Here is an 18,135-nt window from a genome sequence, read left to right as displayed (position 1 = left end):
AGTGCTTTGACCCAAGTTTCTGCAGCACTGTTCACTACAGTTATTTTGTAGGGAATGAAGCAGCTGTTTGCTTTTTCTTCTGTGTTTGACTATATATTTTTCTATTGCATTAATGTTTGCCTGTTAACAGGTAAAACTGAATTTCTCATTTCTACCTGCGGTAATGGTTTTGGGATGTGCACTTCTTAATTACCACCTACTGCTCCAGAAATACTTGTTAAGAGGGTGAAATAGAATTAATGATGTGATGATCTGAGCTTTAGGAGAACTAAGTGCTGCCATCAAGGCAAGGAGAAATTTTTAAATGTTTTAATGTAAAGCAGAGGGCTGTTTCTTCCTCTGGCCACTTACATTTGGGGGCCTACATTGAAATAGCAGTGGTCTGAAAGTTTGGAATTCCTTACAACGTAAGAAAATGTGCTGTATTTCCTGTTTCCATGGCTTAGGTGTGAAATGGAAAGCAAATTGCTCTAATTTACACAGGAGAACTGGGAAATAATTTTCTCATCATTTTGGCCTCAATTTTTCTATCACTTGCTATGTTCTCCATTTGGTTTGCAAGATTAAATACTTAACTGTGACTTCAGTTATCACTGTATGGATTATTATGTTGATACATTTCCAATTGCTAAGGTAATGTATTATGATTTTGTTGATATGCTACTTCACAGTACAAATTTGTTTCTTCTGAAAGCCAGGAAAGAGAACTGCCCTTATCGAATTACAATGTAGGTCTGAAGCCAAAAAGAGGAAATCTTCAAGCTACACATGCTGTTCAATACCAAAGTAATTCAGATACACAGAAAAAACCATAGTTTATTTTTATTTGTATCTTCTAGTAAAATCACTTGCCTTTCGGGAGTTACATGTTTTATTCTCTCCTTGCCCTGCCAAATCTTAGCAAAAAAAGTTGTTACATTATTGAATGAGTAATTCTTTCCTGAAATACTGTAGAATTTGATATTTTTGCAAATAATACAGGTCAGAGTCAGACTTTCTTTTTTTTTTTTTTGTTCTTCCCTCTCCTCTCCCCTCTTTTTCTTTTCTTCTTATATTGAGACACATTATGTCCCCACAAGTTTTGTGATGCAAGATAAGTTGTACCAATGCAGCATCTGAGTGCTGCAATTCTAATTTTTTAGTTTCCCATTTCCATTTTGCATAAATTGGCTTTCTAGGAAAAAGGAGAGGGTTACGGCTACAAGAGAGCCATCTGATAGGCAGCTTGCTCGTTATACTGCACAGTCACTACAGCCACACAGCAATGTCAACAAAGCCTGTCCAGTTTTGTTTGGGAAATATATGCATATAATGTGACTTTTAGGCATTTCTGTATCACTGGGTATATAGAAGTTCTTGGCTTATCCTCTAGTCTGAGTATATTCTGTCAGTTAATCTAATGCTGCTCCAATCCTCTGAGCTGCTGTTTATTTCTGTCATGAGTTGTAGCCAGGTAAGAAGATTCAAAATCCACTTTCAAATAAAGCAGCACATTTCACAAATCAGTTGAATGAGTATGATCTGTGGAAAAAAGTTTCAAAGCCCAGGCTTTGGGGAAGTCTTTTACCTTCCATGAAGGACAGACATCTTTCAGAAGGCAATAGAGATCTGAATTCTGCATATTTTTTTAAAAAACTACTTGAGCTTTACTTTTCTCAAGTGTGTGTTCTTCAAAATTTTTAGCATCTTAATACCATTCCAAGATCTGTAGGGGAAGTGAGCAGGGCCAACATTTTGGTTATCTTTTATATTTTGAGCTGTGGAAGGAAAGGAGGAAAGGGATCTTATGGACCAAGCATGGCAGTTTTGTCTGTTTCAAAGGCAGTTTGACAGACTTGCCCATCATCTGTGCATACTTCTCATTGAACAGGAAAATCCATACTAAGAATAGGCTGTGATGAGAATTCACTTAGACATGGAGTCATGTCTGATACCATTACACTTGGACAAACTATTGATAGATTTCTTCATGCTTCTATAGTTTCACTTTCCATGGTTTACAAATACTGAAGCATTTTTTCAAAAAAGGACATGAATCCTTCCAAGTAATGGTTCAGTTTTAGGTTGTCCTGTGCAGGGCTAGGAGTTGGACTTCGATGACCCTTGTTGGTTGCTTCCAACTCAGGATATTCTATGATTCTACGGTTGAAGAGGGCAGCCTAATATCAGATTTGATGCCAGTAAATTCTGCTTTAACCAATTTATTTTTCTTTTACATTTGACAAGATTGCAGTTCTCTAGGTTTAAAATGTAGACCCAACTTGTGTTCCAGAAGTAATATATGTCTCTTCTAGAAGATTTCTTGAATTCTTGGTAAGACAGTGTGGCAACTATGTCTAACTTAAAAATTACCCTCGAGTGAGATTACTGAACATATTAATTCTGCAGCTTTTTGCTTTGCATGATAATCTTTCTTTTCACCCTTGTATGTTTTACTGAGGGAGACTTATACAAGGATAACTACAATTTTTTCCCATTTTATTTCTGAATTCTGCCTCTTTATTTGTTTGCTTTTATTTTTTCATATTGTCTTTTTACAATTTGGCTGTTTGACTTTCAGATCTTCTAATTTCCTTTTATTTTTTCCTGTAAATTAGGGTTTTGTTGGGGGTGACTGGGGTTTTTTTTGGTGTTGTTTTTTTCCTCAGCAACTTTCAGGAAGACTAAATATGTTATGGAATGTTCTTTTTCTCTCTAATGTTTTAACATGCATTTGACTAACCTTCTTGATTTATTTAGCAGTCTGTATGCTGACATAGCATGACTTTTGTTTCCAGTGGATGAAAGAAAAACACATCCACCCCAATGGTATTTAGATTGAAAAATAGCTTTGGTCTACAACAATTCTGGTTATTTAGGAGTTTTAAGTACCTAATTTCACTTTTTTATTATATTTCACCACTTGGCAAATGAATACAGGCTTTTTATCCCTTCAGTAGTTCTTTGGATTTGCGTTATTTGTTCAGGTGGGACTTTTGCTGACTTCTTTTTCTTAGTATAATATTGGGGTTTCTATTAGGGGCTTTGGTTGAAATGTCAGATGGATGTTTTTTCTGCAAGTTGCTATATAGACTGTATAATCACTGTGATGCAATCCAGTGAACTGCTAACATTGGTAAAAATGAAATAAAACCTACTTACCAGTAAATGCACAGGGATATTTTTCAGCTTACTGTATATGTTGTGGTTTTTAAAAGTAAATTAGGTTTTTGAAGGCCATATAAAACTTGTGGCACAAAGAGGTCTTTGCAAGGTCAGAAGAAGTAAATTACTGGCTTTCAACCTGAGGTTTGTGGCTACCTTCTGAGGAATCCACAAAAAGTAATTTAAAAAGCACATCTACTGTCAGTAGGTTTATATTTGCTGCCCATGGTTGTATTCTTCCACTGGAAAATTTTAATGTGTCAGAAACGGTCATTTGAGAATCTCTGAACTAAAAATAGGTTTACGTAAGATATTAGCTAAATGAAAATGAGTTTATCAAAGTGAGGAGTTTTTTGGTTTTTTTCCTTTTCTGTTGTTCCTTGCCTGGATTGTTGATCTTTGAACCTCTGCAATGTACAAATGCATGAGCCTCTGTGTCTTTTCTGGTAAGCATGTAACTTCCTATTTTACTGTGTGAGAGCAGTTGCATGGTTTTGCACATTCCCATTGCATTCTAATAATTCTATCTTTTTAGGTACTCTACGATATATATCATAGGTAATTTATGATATATACCCTGCTATAATGGTCTAATTAATTTTTTATTAGGAGCTGCTTAAACATTAAGTTTACATCTTCAAAACACCTGATGAACTGCTACCTGATGAAGACTGTCTAAAATGCCAAGAGAATTTGTGAAACTCTTTAAAGATGTAATGTCTGTAGCTGTCCATGCCAGAACTCAGATTCAGAGAGACATAAACACCTCTCTCTTGCATATGCCTTCTTGATTTTTTTTTGATTGAAAATGGAAGTGTGAAGAGGAGACATGAAATAAATTATAAAAACTTGAGAAATAATGAAAGTTCTGGGAGAGAAAAATGTGAGTGGTGAGGGATATAGCCAAAATCTAAGGGGCCTACTCTGTCACTATAACTCCAGCCTATAAGGTTTGATGATCTTTTTTTTTTTTTGATTTCCCTAAGATTATGCAGCTCTTCTTGAGCGTATACTTCTTTTTCTCTCTTTCCTATTTTTTTTTCAAGTTCATCAGAGTGTACACAAATCAAAATAATTTATATGTCCAAGTGGGCCATTCTCTAAATTGTGTACAGTGACCTTCATCATCTGTGTTCATGTGTATTTTATTGCTGCTTCCTTCTTTTCAGTACACAGAAACCAGACTTATACTCTGAATATCTTTATGCTCAATCTGTAAATCAGCTTTGTGGGTGTGATCAATACCAATTAAGTTTATTTGCAAACACAGATGTTCCACTGAAGTAATTCTAAAAAGAGTTTGAGCAGGAATGAAAAAATTCATGTTCATCATGGGAAAATACAAATGTTACTTAGTGATGGTAAATCTAAATTTAAATCTAAAATACTGATGTTATTTAGTGTTATCTAGGGACGGTAGAGTCTCCTGCCATTGAGGTACTTTTAATTTTAGTGGGCAGTGTGATGTGTCAGTCAAAGTCAGGGAATGGAAGACTAGTACCAAAGCAGCACTGTGCGTCGTGCTTTAAAAGAAGCTAATTTTCTAACACTATCTTCAGAGGCTGCCTTCTGGTTTTATCTAATTTATTAAGTACAGTTATGTTTCTGATGAAGAGTATGATGGTAGGAAAGTATTATTGGCTGAGCTTATAAAACTACTGAGCCTCTTGAAGTGTTTGTCCTATAGAGAAATAATTCACATAATTTCTTTACCCTTTCCTCCCCCATACAAAAAACCCCCCAACCCTCTGGAGTGTCAACATTACAGAATTAAAATGGAAACTACATTTATCACCTTTAGAAATTAAACATTGGGAAACAGCTTCAAATATGAAAAAGTTGCTTCAGTGACTGGGTCTTATTTACCAGAGAGCATGAAGTATAATGTAGGTCAGATCCAGACTTACTTAAAAAATGGTTTAAGTTACTTAGAAGAAGTTAATGTTTCTTTTGAGTCTCCTGGACATACACTCTGAATTAAGTTGTTTGACTATTCTAATAGAAACACTGATCAAATAGCACTCTTCCCAGGATTATTTGTCTACTGCATGAAAACGAAGTAGTCTAAGTGCTTTCCATGCACAGGAAGCTGGGATGCTGGATCTGTCATGAGGTTTTGTCTATAGCTGTTTTCTGTTTTCTTCATGTTTGTCTGCATTTTGGAAGACTGTGACCATCAGATGATTGGAATGGGGACATTTTTCCACTTGGGTGATACTTGTAGGCGCAAGGGCAAAGGACAAATTAGATGTTGAAGCATACCTTTGATCCCTTTCAGGATATCTGATCAATAGTGATTCTTTGTATAGTATTGTTTTAGTCTGGCTCTGATAAAATTTTCATTTCCACAGGCATAAAACTAGATGTTCCTTGTCACTCATTTGTCTCTCTATTCTATTGTACGCCTGAAGAATCTATGTTGGCAATCTTTCCGTTTCTATGCAAAATACACAGGAGCTGTTTTATTGGCCTTGAGAACTTATATTACCCTGGTGAGACAGTGTTGCCTTCCTGGTGGTGGATATGCAGGTCATTCACTGTCTAAGCTTGTAAGTATCAGGGTTGTGAATGATGTAGCTTTCTTGTTAGGGTGTCCAAGCAGCACTGAACCCAGGATACTGGAGCTCAAGTTCTACAGCAGATAACCCAATCCAAAGTGCTGAACTTCAGTTTCCCTTTATTGTTAGATCCTCCCTGATCACTACATGCACCCCACACCCCTACAAAATAAACAGCCCCCATCTCAACCTCATCCATCAGAATATATTCTTTGGTTTTCAGCTGCTAGTCCAAATGGCCACGTTACTTTCCAGCTTTGTCTAGGCCATAGGCCTAGTGGGGCCTGCTTACCTTATATTTTGGTGAAAGTAGGGTCAGTTTTAGCTTCAGCTGTCTCAAAGGTCTGACTAAGAAATCTTTATAGTCTCTGAAGGCACTGAAATGAGTGGGCTCTGGGTGCTGAAGACTTCCTGAAGCTCACTGTCATAGCATGATGGAACAAAGCATTAATGTTTTTCACAGGCTTTTATAAAGACTGCTTTAGTGCTGCTGAATTTGATCTCTCCCCTAGTTTTGGAACTCTGCAAAGCAAGGTTAAATTCGCTCCAGTTTTCTCTCTGCCTAATAGTAGTAGAATATTGTTCTTTAATTTTACACTGCGGTTTGTTTCTGGTACAGCCCATTCCCTTCAGTGGAGGGAAAGACTTAACACAGAGGTTCTTCCTCTCCAGCACAAACTTAAGACCAAAGCTCTTTCACTGAGGGGCTTCCCTTCCTCTCTGGAAAGTCTCTAACAGCACGAAGATCCTGTACCAGTAGAGGTGAGAAGGCTTTCTCTGAAATTCCTGTTGCTGATACATTTGTATCAGATGCCATTTGTCAGGACCACAACTAGGACTAAGAACATCTTGATTTTCAACAAAGACTTTGTACAACTACCTGTGGCTTAAGATCAGTTCAAGGGGTTTGATGCTGGGTCTAGTATGGAGGCTTGGAGTAGCAGGACTTTCTCAGTCTGCCTGCCTTTTTGGGAAATATCAAAAACCAAATGTTGGTCCTTACAGTAGCATAATTTCTTTTATATCTCAGTAAAAATATCACAATGTATTAATATAATGAAAATATAAGAATAATCTTCTCATAGTAATACTCTGGCAATAGACTAAGCTGAATGTTACTGAACAGAGATTTCTAGATTGGAGAAGGAGACACAAGTCTGTTCTCCCTTCAGAAAGTATGTGTTGTGCCTATTAACTTTAGGGAATTTGTTTGCATGTATTTAAAAAGAAATAAAAGTACACATAGAAGACGGCAGTTGGAATGCTAGTTATTAGTTTGCATTCAGCCCTGCAGTAAAATGCAATGTTTATACAATAGTATTCATTTTCAAACTGCTACTGAATAGTAAATCTAGCAACACTTTTGTAGGGTTGACTGGCATTATCTTCACCCTTTACAATTGCAAAAACTAGCAAAGAGCTAATTTGTTCAAGACCACAAAGTAATCAGTGGTAACTCTGTGATTAAAATGAAGTCTGCAACTGCATACCTGTGTCTACAGCTGGAAGAATGTGTTTTCTAAATGACTGCTCCTCAGGGTGGCAGTACCTGTGTACTTTCACAACTGATGGAGCCTAAGATAGAAAGGGCAAATGCAATGTAGTGCTTTCTTACTGCTTACAACTGTAAGACATAGCACTTGCAGTGGTTGTGCCTGTCAGATTTATTATTTTGGTTTTCTTTCTTTGGTCTTACCATTTTATTAGCTCTTAACATATTTGATGTCTCATGCTTACTGCTTTTAACTGCATGTGGATCCCTCTCATTTGGTTATACATGCTACTTAATAGTAAAACTCATTATTTCTATTGAAGTATACAACTTTACATTGTCTACTACCATCTGGGCCTATTTTTGTGTGAGGGTTCACTGTTTTCATGCTTTCCATTTTCTTGTGACAGAGAAGTTCCATCTTCGAACAGCTTAAATATGTTTTCATGGGAGTATTAAATATAAATCAGCTTCAATCCAGCGTAGGTATTGCGACTTCCATATCGTATTGTTTTACTTGCCTTATAATTATTTTTTTTTCCTTTGTGAGTGGGCTGTGTCTTAATTCCCTGAGTACACTTCACTAAACATAAATGAAACTTAATTTTTGTGAAGTCATCAGACTGATCTGTCATAGCCTATATTAGTAAGCCCACATGTTCCTATTTCTCATTTTTATTTCTATATTTGTTCATGGGTACCAATGAGACGATCTGTGAGAAGAACTATTTTCTTTAGCCTTAATAACTTTATCCTTCATCAAAATGGCATGTGGAACTGAATGAAAAAGCTCTCTGTTGGTATGACGTGTCAACAGCTCTTGCCTTTATAACTTTCTGTCCTGACAATCTCAGACTCATTTTTCTCTGACATAAGCACTGGCTTTAAGTAAAGTTACTGTCTTGATCTTCAGAACTGATCTGCTTAACCAGCTCAAAAACAGCAATGATGGATGTTATATTAGTCTACTTACAAAACAGGCTGCTGAAATCATGTGTGAGCTCTTGCTAGATTATTTTCTGTGTCTGATTTTTCTAAAATATGAGGCAACAACTTGACATATTTTCTAGATATGAACAAACCTAAGACAAAATACTTTCTCTGCCTTATGCAGGAAAATGCATAGTGAGCAATGTATGAACAAATACACTACCTCCACCATGGCAATCAAATAGCTTATCTATTAGTTAAGTAAACATAGTCAAAGCAACAGTGCAGTAAACAACATTGCTGATTTCTGCATCTGATCACTGAATCATGAAAAGATATCATGAAATCAGACCAGTCTTGAAAAAAAAAAAAAAAAGAAAAAAAACTATTCAGAATGGGTATGCAGAAAAGGCTGCTTGAGACTCTTTTCTACATAGTAACATGAATTATTAGGTTGGGTTTCCCTCCCCTCCCCCCAGTTGAAAGGTTAGTGAGAGCCCTTCCCCAGCTCCAAGACTTGAAAGACTTTCCTTTGTATCACCTTATGCAGAATACTACTTTGGTTCAATATGTTAACACATGTAATTAATACTATTAGAATTACATAAAATAAGAAAAGGGGACAGGGAGAGCAGTAGTTACTGCCAATTAGGTAGTGTTATCCAACTGCAGTAACTCCTGAATGTTCAGCCTGCACTACTACTGTCATGCCACGTTGGTACAGTGAGAGCTGTAAGATTAAGTAAAAATCAATACACTTTTTAAGCCAATGGCCACGAATGGAATGGGAAATGCAAAAAGGCCAACTGAACTGAAAAACATTAAATCTTCTCTGAAGAGCAAGAAACTTGTATGCTAGCTGCTTTCAAAATGTTTATTGACAAGGGATAGGGAAGAAATGTGTATCTCTTAATTTGAATTGCTTTCCATGGTTTGGAATTGTTACACTGTCTATACATATCTATATCTATATGCATTGAGGAGTATGGATTATGCTGATAAAAACTATTTTTAAAAAAGTGTGCCCTACAGTTCATATTAAAAATAAAAGTGCTTGACAGCTGAAAGTCCCAGTTCAGTGCATGTCCAGCAAGTGAGGAGAACCTGGATGCTCACACAGGGGTTTTCACATGGGCATCTGCCTCTTCTGGAAGGATTAAGTTCTTTTAATTGCTGTCTCCAGGTATTTTCTGAAACAAACTGGGTAAGTGCATGCCACCAGGCCAAATCCAAACATGACGTGTAGTTACAGATACTACTGGATGTGAAGAGGAGGTGTAGCCTACTCTTAAATGCATGCTGCAGAGGTGGCAATGTCAGTCAGTTCAGAGCCTATTTCTTGCTATTGGCAAGACAGTGATAGTAGGCAGTGTTCATGTGACTTACAAAGTAGAATTAACTTTCAATCTCCTGAAATAAATCTACACGGAGGGAGTCAAGATATTAATTAGTTTTTCCTAGTGATAAATCCTGCTGAAGTGTCATTGGTCTGACCCTACTACTCTTTCATATCTGCTGGCCTTTAGGTGATTGAACAATTCTTTGTCGTTTGGCCCAAGGAAATTGAAGCTGACCTCAATACTGAAGTTGCAGACAACTTTTGCGGGTGGGGATTGATATGATTATATGTAGCTATGCTGATTCCTACTGAGCTACTGCGAATTCCTCAAATTACTCTGACAGAATTTAATGAAATTGTAAAAGATTGTGAGTCCCACATCTTGGTAACTAGTACTGAAGGACAACTTTGACAGTAAGATCCTAACCAACAAGGAAGCAATTTCTCTGCCACCAGTCATAAACTAAGCAGCAACTCTTTTAAACTCCTCTCACTTCTTGTGTCACCTGTGTTCCCCATATTTTCAGCAAATCAGGGCTTTCTATGCATTATCATGGTATAGAAGTGATATGGAAACTTCTCTGTCCTAGGGAGGCTTTGCTTCAGCATTTCCCTACTGAGGATCTGCTGTATACTCCACTGTGCTTCTTTATCTGAAGGAAACTTCTCTGTTACCATCCAGGAGCAACTCTGGCAGTCACAGTTGTACCACCTGAGCTGGGACTGAGGTCCCTTCTCAGCTACATGCCCCACATTCACACAATCAGACCAGGTTTCCTCATTGGTCCAACCCCAGCTTTCCCATAGCAGAGTCTCAGATATCCAGATCCTTAAAATAATTTAATCATGGTGCAAGAACTAAGTAACAGTTCAAGCTGGTGCCTCCAAGGAGGGACCCCAAATGAAGGACACCCTGGATTTTTACACCCTCACAGTCTAAGCACAGGAAAGTCTGGGGCCTGTTGGCTCCCTCTGTGTCTCTGAGTGTCCAGTCCCCTGGCTGGGCCATAGGTCCCTCTGCCTTTTGTTGTGCAAAGGGTCAGCAGGTCATAGCCTCTTGCCTTGGGCAACTGCCCCCCAGAGCTCAACCTGCAGCTCCCACTGCAGCTGCACACTGAGCTACCTGCACTACACATGTTCCTCAATACTTCACCCAAATGGAGTGCAAAGAATGCAGGAAAAGGCCACTGCCAACACTGGGCATGGTTCTACCTGCTCCACCCAGCTCCCAAGTTTCAATGACACTGTTGATGATGAGGACAAACCTCTTCATTTTCTGCCTGTAAACACTTCAGGCAACACTAAGGCTTTATTTTCTGTCATAGTAAATCCTTTTTTTGGACTTAAATGAGAGGTAGATATAGCTCTGAATACCAGTTATGTGATATATGTAAACTGAAAAGGATATCTTGATTTCCTGATCTTATGGTATGCATGAACTAGTTGATATAAAAACTTAAATATGGAGCATAATTAACAATTTATTAACAAGCTGTCATTTGTGATGTGTTTTATTTTATAGTCTCTTGCAATGCATAACTCAGTAAAGCGTTCTGTTGTAGCATGGTGAAAATGTGAAATACCATGTTCATATACTTGTTGTAGTCCACTATATTTTAAATATATCGAGTTTTTTCTTTTCTTTTTGAAATATTTTATTTTTTTAATATGCTTTGGGATGACAGAAACTAAAACCTGACAAAATTTTAACTACCACAGTGCTACAACCAAAAATATAATGTGTGGTAATTAATCAAAAATCTTTGTTAGTTCATTTTAAGAATTATTTGAGATATTATAAAATATCTACCTAGTCTTTTTTAAGACAAGAGAGTGATATATTTTACTTGAGAATGCTTGGTCAGTAGATAGAACTAGGGTGCCTGTTTTGTTATTTACAGAAGTTTGAATCTTACATTCACACCAAGAAGGTGAATAAGGTATTTCATATTTGATGTAATTTGCTTGAAAACTTTTAACAGTCAGTCATCAATTCCTTTCCACAAATTCAATTCAAAATCTGTGACTGAATGACACTCAAAATCATGTTACTTTGTGAAGATGGATGTTATTTGAAAATTAATAAATCCAGATGCTAAAGAGAAGAGAGTTTGACATGAAAATTGAAAGAATGGGAAGTGTGTTAAGATTTTAAATTGCAGTTCTTATAGCGATGAAGTGACTTTGTAAAGCAAACAGAATTTCAAATACAGTAAATTTGCTAGTCACATCAAGTTAAATGATAAGAAAACGAAAATTGAGTAATACCAACAATGTTATAATTTGAAAGTAAATCTTGCAGCTCAGTTCCTGTGTGCTCTAGTGCTTGCTTTTTGTTATTAAGCGTTCCTATATAAATCTGTTTGTAGCATATTTATTTTCACGTAATTTACTCATCCTGAAAAAGACTTTCTCATTGAATGTTTGAACATCATGACAAAGCAATGATGATTTGTTTACATAATCATATTTTTCCTGTAATTATTGGTAGAAGTCTGTAGTTGGAAGGTTTTCAAGAACTTACTCTTTTTTTTATATAGGAAATTAGTAAGTTTGAATATATTTCTAAAATCAGAAGTATTCAAGCAGTTTATCACCTCATGTTTTAGTCTTCTGGTAAACAGCTTTTTACAAAAATGAGTTGTTGAGTAAACCGTTGCCTTCACTGCAATGATTTGAGGTCACGTATGCATATGCTTGCAAAAAGTTGATTTCAGTCAGTCCTTAACTTGCCTGCTTAGCTACATTTTTAGTAGTTGATTTTTCATAAAACAGTGACATCATATAGACGTTTCACAAAATCATAACTTACTGCATTCAAATCCGTCGCATAACAAAGAGTTTCTGCTTTGATCTTGGTGCAGGGAAACAAAGGATTTTTATTTCTTAAGAGCAAGTTCAGCAAAGAGATTTTGCTGTCTGATGTTAAGTTGTCATGTAGGTACAACAACTGGAGAGAGCTTTTGATTTTCTTACTGCAGGAAAATCAATGGATGCAATTTAAAAAAAGGTGAAGTTTGAGTATCAGCTTCTGCATGAGATTTATTTGAATTTTTGTTTAGCTACATTTTCTACTTTCTCAAAAACTATGTTCAGTCCTAAAAAAGTCAATGGACAGTAACTGTAAAAAATACAGATGACATTGTCATGAGGGGAAAAATAAGAACTTTTAAACTTTTTCCCTGATGTGATGGAGGTTTATAACAATATCTTCCAAATAATGCAAATTTTATAAAAGCAGTTGTTGTATTTTATATAGGCTTGAGGATAATCTTTGGTATAATCAGAAATTAAGGTTTTTATTAGTATTTTGGAGATATGAGCTTAGTCAGTGAGAGATGTCTTCTGTTTTCAGAAAAATGGGTTTCAAAAGACAGTTGTCTCTACATTATGTTCTACACTTTCACGCAATCATCAGAAAATTTGAACCATGTTTAATCTTTGAGTGGAAAAATGCATATAAGTAGAGAGATAACTGCGTTAGGTTATTGGAAAAGTGAATAGAGGTCATTATCTGAACTTGGTAATCTGTCAATAATGTGTATGAATATTGAGTTTGTGTTTAGTTTATTTTAAAAGTTGAAGATAAAAGTTTACTTTACATTACTTCAGGCAGGTGAATGCACTTAAAAAAAGTCATTAAAAGTATCCCGATGATTACTAAGGTAGCGCTATATCTGGCATTTTGTAGTCTGGGAGAAGAATAGTGAGTTATTAATTTAAAAAATATAATTACTATTCATGTGTCATGAATTTAATTATGTAAGTATGGGTAAAATTATACTGAAGTTCTTAAGTTCATTATTTTTTTAAAGGCTGAAATTTCAGCTATGGGAAGGGCAAATACTATTTGCATATTTTTTGTCTTTTATTTGTTCAAAACTTGTCTTAGAAATAGATCTATAAAAATCCCAAGTTTTTCTTATGCATTCATCAATTTTTTACTCGGACTTCTGTCAGGACAGTTGGCAGTTCTTTGAACATTGTAAGCTCTAGAAGTACTTGCAGAAAAAAGTGGGAAACACAAAGGGATGTTGAAGGTTAAATATCCTCTTCAATAGTCGTGAACATCAAAGGGGATTTTACAATATCTGTAAACCCTTCAAGATACCTTCTGACTGCTGTAAAAAAATCTGGATAATGAATATCCAACATAAATTACAGGTATTTCTTTGGCAACAGTTGGTTTGCAATATGTTTGCGGTGTGAGTTCTGTCAATGTCCTCTGTAGAAGTCTCTTTGGTCATTTTAAAATCTGCTCCTAAGTTTCTGCTGCCTTCTCTTTAATACCATTGTGTTACCAACAGATGGAATATGTGGGGAGTGTGAAGTCTGTGGCACACAGATTAGAAAAAAGGAGCACCTTAGGATATGGGGCCCAAGTGTAGCATTAAATGGTCTGTTGTTTATATTTATACAAGTGTCTTCCCACATTGATTATGACATATGTTAAATGTTCTATTTTGCTTAATCTCACATACCAGGATGAGCTATATGCTTTGTCAAGGACTTAGAGAATCTGGAAGTATTCCTCACCTATTGAGAGCTGTATTTAATCTGCTTTGAGGGGATGAGAGTACCCCAGCTCCTGTTGACATCAATTGAAACTGAAAATCAATGCTCAGGCTTAAATATGACATATTTTACAAATTTTAAATGACCATTGGAACTACTTTCAGGGTTAAGTAGTCAAGGGGGAAGAACTGCCTTACCAGAGAAATATTCAAGCTCAATAGAAACATTGGTATCTGAAAAAAAAATCATTTATGAAAGCAAAACCTATTGCCTCAATTTAAGATTATTCTATGAAATGTACAGAAGATAAACTCTGATCTGCTACTAGGAAACTCTGATGATAGAAATCTTTACATAGCAAATTTGCTGATGATACCAAATTGGGAGGGAGTGTCGACCTGCTGGAAGGCAGGAGGGCTCTGCAGAGGGATCTGGACAGACTTGAGAGATGGGCTGATTCCAATGGGATGAAGTTCAATAAAGCCAAGTGCCGGGTCCTGCACTTTGGCCACAACAACCCCCTGCAGCGCTACAGGCTGGGCACAGAGTGGCTGGAAAGCAGCCAGGCAGAAAGGGACCTGGGGGTACTAATTGACAGGAAACTCAACATGAGCCAACAGTGTGCCCAGGTGGCCAAGAAGGCCAATGGGATCTTGTCCTGTATCAAAAATAGCGTGGCCAGCAGGACCAGGGAAGTGATCCTTCCCCTGTACTCTGCGTTGGTGAGGCCACACCTTGAGTATTGTGTTCAGCTCTGGGCCCCTCAGTTCAGAAAGGATATTGAGGTGCTGGAGCGGGTCCAGAGAAGAGCAACAAGGCTGGTGAAGGGACTGGAGCATAAGTCCTATGGGGAGAGGCTGAGGGAGCTGGGGTTGTTCAGCCTGGAGAAGAGGAGGCTCAGAGGTGACCTCATCACCGTCTATAACTACCTGAAGGGAAGTTCAAGCCAGGTGGGGGTTGGTCTCTTCTCTCAGGCACTCAGCAATAGGACAAGGGGGCATGGGCTTAAGCTCCGCCAGGGGAAGTTTAAGTTGGATATCAGGAGAAAATTCTTTACAGAGAGAGTAATCAGGCATTGGAATGGGCTGCCCAGAGAGGTGGTGGATTCACCGTCCCTGGAGATTTTCAAAAGCAGATTGGACGTGGCACTGAGTGCCATGATCTAGTAAATGGACTGGATTTGGACCAAGGGTTGGACTCGATGATCTCGGAGGTCTTTTCCAACCCAATCGATTCTATGATTCTATGATTCTATAGTTCACGTATGTACAGCTTCTGTTTAATTACTTTGATTTTTTTCCCCTTAAGATGGATTTTCTAACCACCACTTCACTGATGTTTTGTTACATTCCAGATAATAGGAATTCAACTGCAAAGTTTTTGCCCTTCCATTCTTAAATGTTTCTTCATTGTTTGGCTGAAATAAGAACACTTGGTTTTCCTCCTTTTCAGAGTTTGCTTTTTATTAAGAAGCCTCTGGCTCTGCCAGTCAGTAACTGAGTGTCTTGCGACATTCCTGTGCATCTTGGGACAGTGGGACAGCTACAACCGGGCCAGGAAGAATCTGAGGCTCTGGCCATTTGCCAGGTTTTGAATTCACTGATAAGACTGTGAGCTATGTCCAGCAATGAATTTGAGTGAACCAATGCAAAAGATTGCCAAATGCCTCTATATAGATATTATTTATTTCTTTAGTTTCATTACTCTTTTGTATGTAGACTTCTGTTAAGACAAATGATTCAGATTTTAGCAGAAGGTTTAGCCCAGCTCAGCTCATGGTTTTTTTTCTGAAGATTGTTGTGGAGAAGGGAAAGGTTCTTGAAATGCTCTGCAGCTGAAAGTTGTGCTGTCAAAATGTTAACTAAGATTTTCCTTTTAAATGTTCCAGAATGTTCTAGATGAGTTTATTTTGTTAGAGGTCTGCAGAAAGATTTACTAGTGGTGGTTATCATGAGACAGATCAGATGGACTCAGCTCTTCGAACCACTGTTAACTGCTTAGGACTGGGGAACGACAGGATCTTGCTGGCGTCATTGGCTCTTGTAGCATATCTATTTCATGGTAATTAATACAACACTTTCCATTTAGTTTCCTGTCAGTGCAGTTCTATTGCCTGAAGCTTCATTTGCCTTGCTGCTCAATGTTGAGAGCAGCTGTAGCTCAGTCCTCAGCTTTCTTCCAGGACTTTTTCTGATCACTGTGAGTTTGTGGGACAGGAAGGGGATTGCAAAAACATCAGTATTCCTGAGCTGGTGAAAAAGGGTAAATTTTCTTTTGGGGAGGAAACTCATTTGCCTGATTTATCTTCCTTATTTCCCCTATTCTTATTTCCCCAAATGCAACTAGCATTTGGCTGGAAAGCAAAGGGACTTGTCAGTTTCTTTGTGCTTTGCCTTTCCTAGAACCCTCTTTAATCCTGCTAGTTCTTTTCACTATATTTCTGGTTTCCTGTAATTTCTGTTCCTACTTGTTTCTGTGTTCTTTGCTTAGATTCTGAATTTCGGTCTTCCAAAATCACAGAATCACAGAATATGCCAAAATGGAAGGGACCCACAAGGATCATCGAGTCCACCCCCAGCACTGCACAGGACCATACCCAAGAGTCACACCATGTGCCTGAGAGTGTCATCCAAATGCTTCTTGAACTCTATCAGGCTTGGTGCTGTTACCACTTCCTGGGGACCTTGTTCCAGTGCTCAACCACCCTCTGGGTGAAGAATCTTTCTCCAACATCTAACCTAAACCTCCCCTGAAGAAACTTCAGGCCATCCCCTCAAGTCCTGTCACTGGTCACCAAAGAGAAAGATCAACATTTGCCCCTCCTCTTCCCCTCATGGGTAAGTTGTATACTACAATGAGGTGTCTCCTCAGTCTCCTCTTCTCCAGGCTGAACAGACCAAGTGATCTCAGCCGCTCCTCATATGGCTTCCCCTCAAGGCCCTTCACCATCTTTGTTGCCCTCCTTTGGACTCTCTCTATTGGCTTAATATCTTTCTTATACTGTGGTGCCCAAAACTGCACACAATATTCCAGGTGAGGCCATCCCAGCGGCAGAGCAGAGCGGGACAATCCCCTCCCTTGACCGACTGGCGATGCTTTGCCTGATGCCCCTCAGGACATGATTGGCCCTCCTGGCTGCCAGGACACTGCTGACTCATATTCAACCCATATCGCCATCGACCAGGACCCCCAGGTCCCTTTCCACAGCACTATTTTCCAGCATCTCATTCCCCAGTCTGTACAAACATCCAGGGTTGCCCCATTCCAGGTGCAGAATCCAGCACTTTCTCTTATTGAACTTCATATGGTTGGTGATTGCCCAGCCCTCTGATTTGTTGACGTCTCTCTGCGGGGCCTCCCTGCCTTTGAGGGAGTCAACAGCTCCTCCCAGTTTTGTATCCTCTGCAAACTTGCCTGGTAATCCTTCCAGTCCTGTGTCCAAGTAATTTACGAAGATATTGAAGGGCACAGGGACTAAGATGAGGCGCAATAGAATCCCACTAGTGACAGGTCTGATGTTACCCCATTCACTGCAATGCCTTGGTTTCTCCAAAATATTGACATGTTCATCTAAAAATCTCTCTTGAATATTCCTTCTGCTTTCTCTTACACCTACTATGTCTCAGTGGAGACCATTAAATGGTTCCCCAGGTGTTTGTAGAGCTCATTTCTTCATCAACTTTATTTGCTTCAAGGAAGATTATTACACTAGTAGGAATTTGGCTCCTAAGTTCCTGTACATTTCAAAAATCATGTCTGTGACACCCACGCTTGCAAGCCAAATCAGGAGCTATCATCATGTGACACCACGAACTGATTTCTGAGGAGCACAACATGTTGGCATTGCTGGTATAAATTATAATGTTAGGTGACAAGAATGTCTTTTATAATTTGGAAATGTTTAAATTCCACAAAAAATTATGTTTGGTTTGAGGTTCATCACATGTGGTTTCAGCCTGGTGTCATCTCTTTTAAAATTTCACAAAAATTCATTCATCTTTCTTTTATCTAAATAGTTGCATGAATGTGGATTGATGGGAAGAGGTAGAAAAGACATGCCTCATTATTTTATGCATAGGTAATTAAAAACCAGATTTGTTTGAAAAAGTTAAAAGGTTTATGATTTAAGTAGGGAAATATCAGTTCATTGTATCATC

This window comes from Pseudopipra pipra, chromosome 1 (genome assembly GCF_036250125.1).
Source record: "Pseudopipra pipra isolate bDixPip1 chromosome 1, bDixPip1.hap1, whole genome shotgun sequence".
Taxonomy (NCBI): domain Eukaryota; kingdom Metazoa; phylum Chordata; class Aves; order Passeriformes; family Pipridae; genus Pseudopipra; species Pseudopipra pipra.
Note: the sequence above shows the minus strand (reverse complement) of the source record.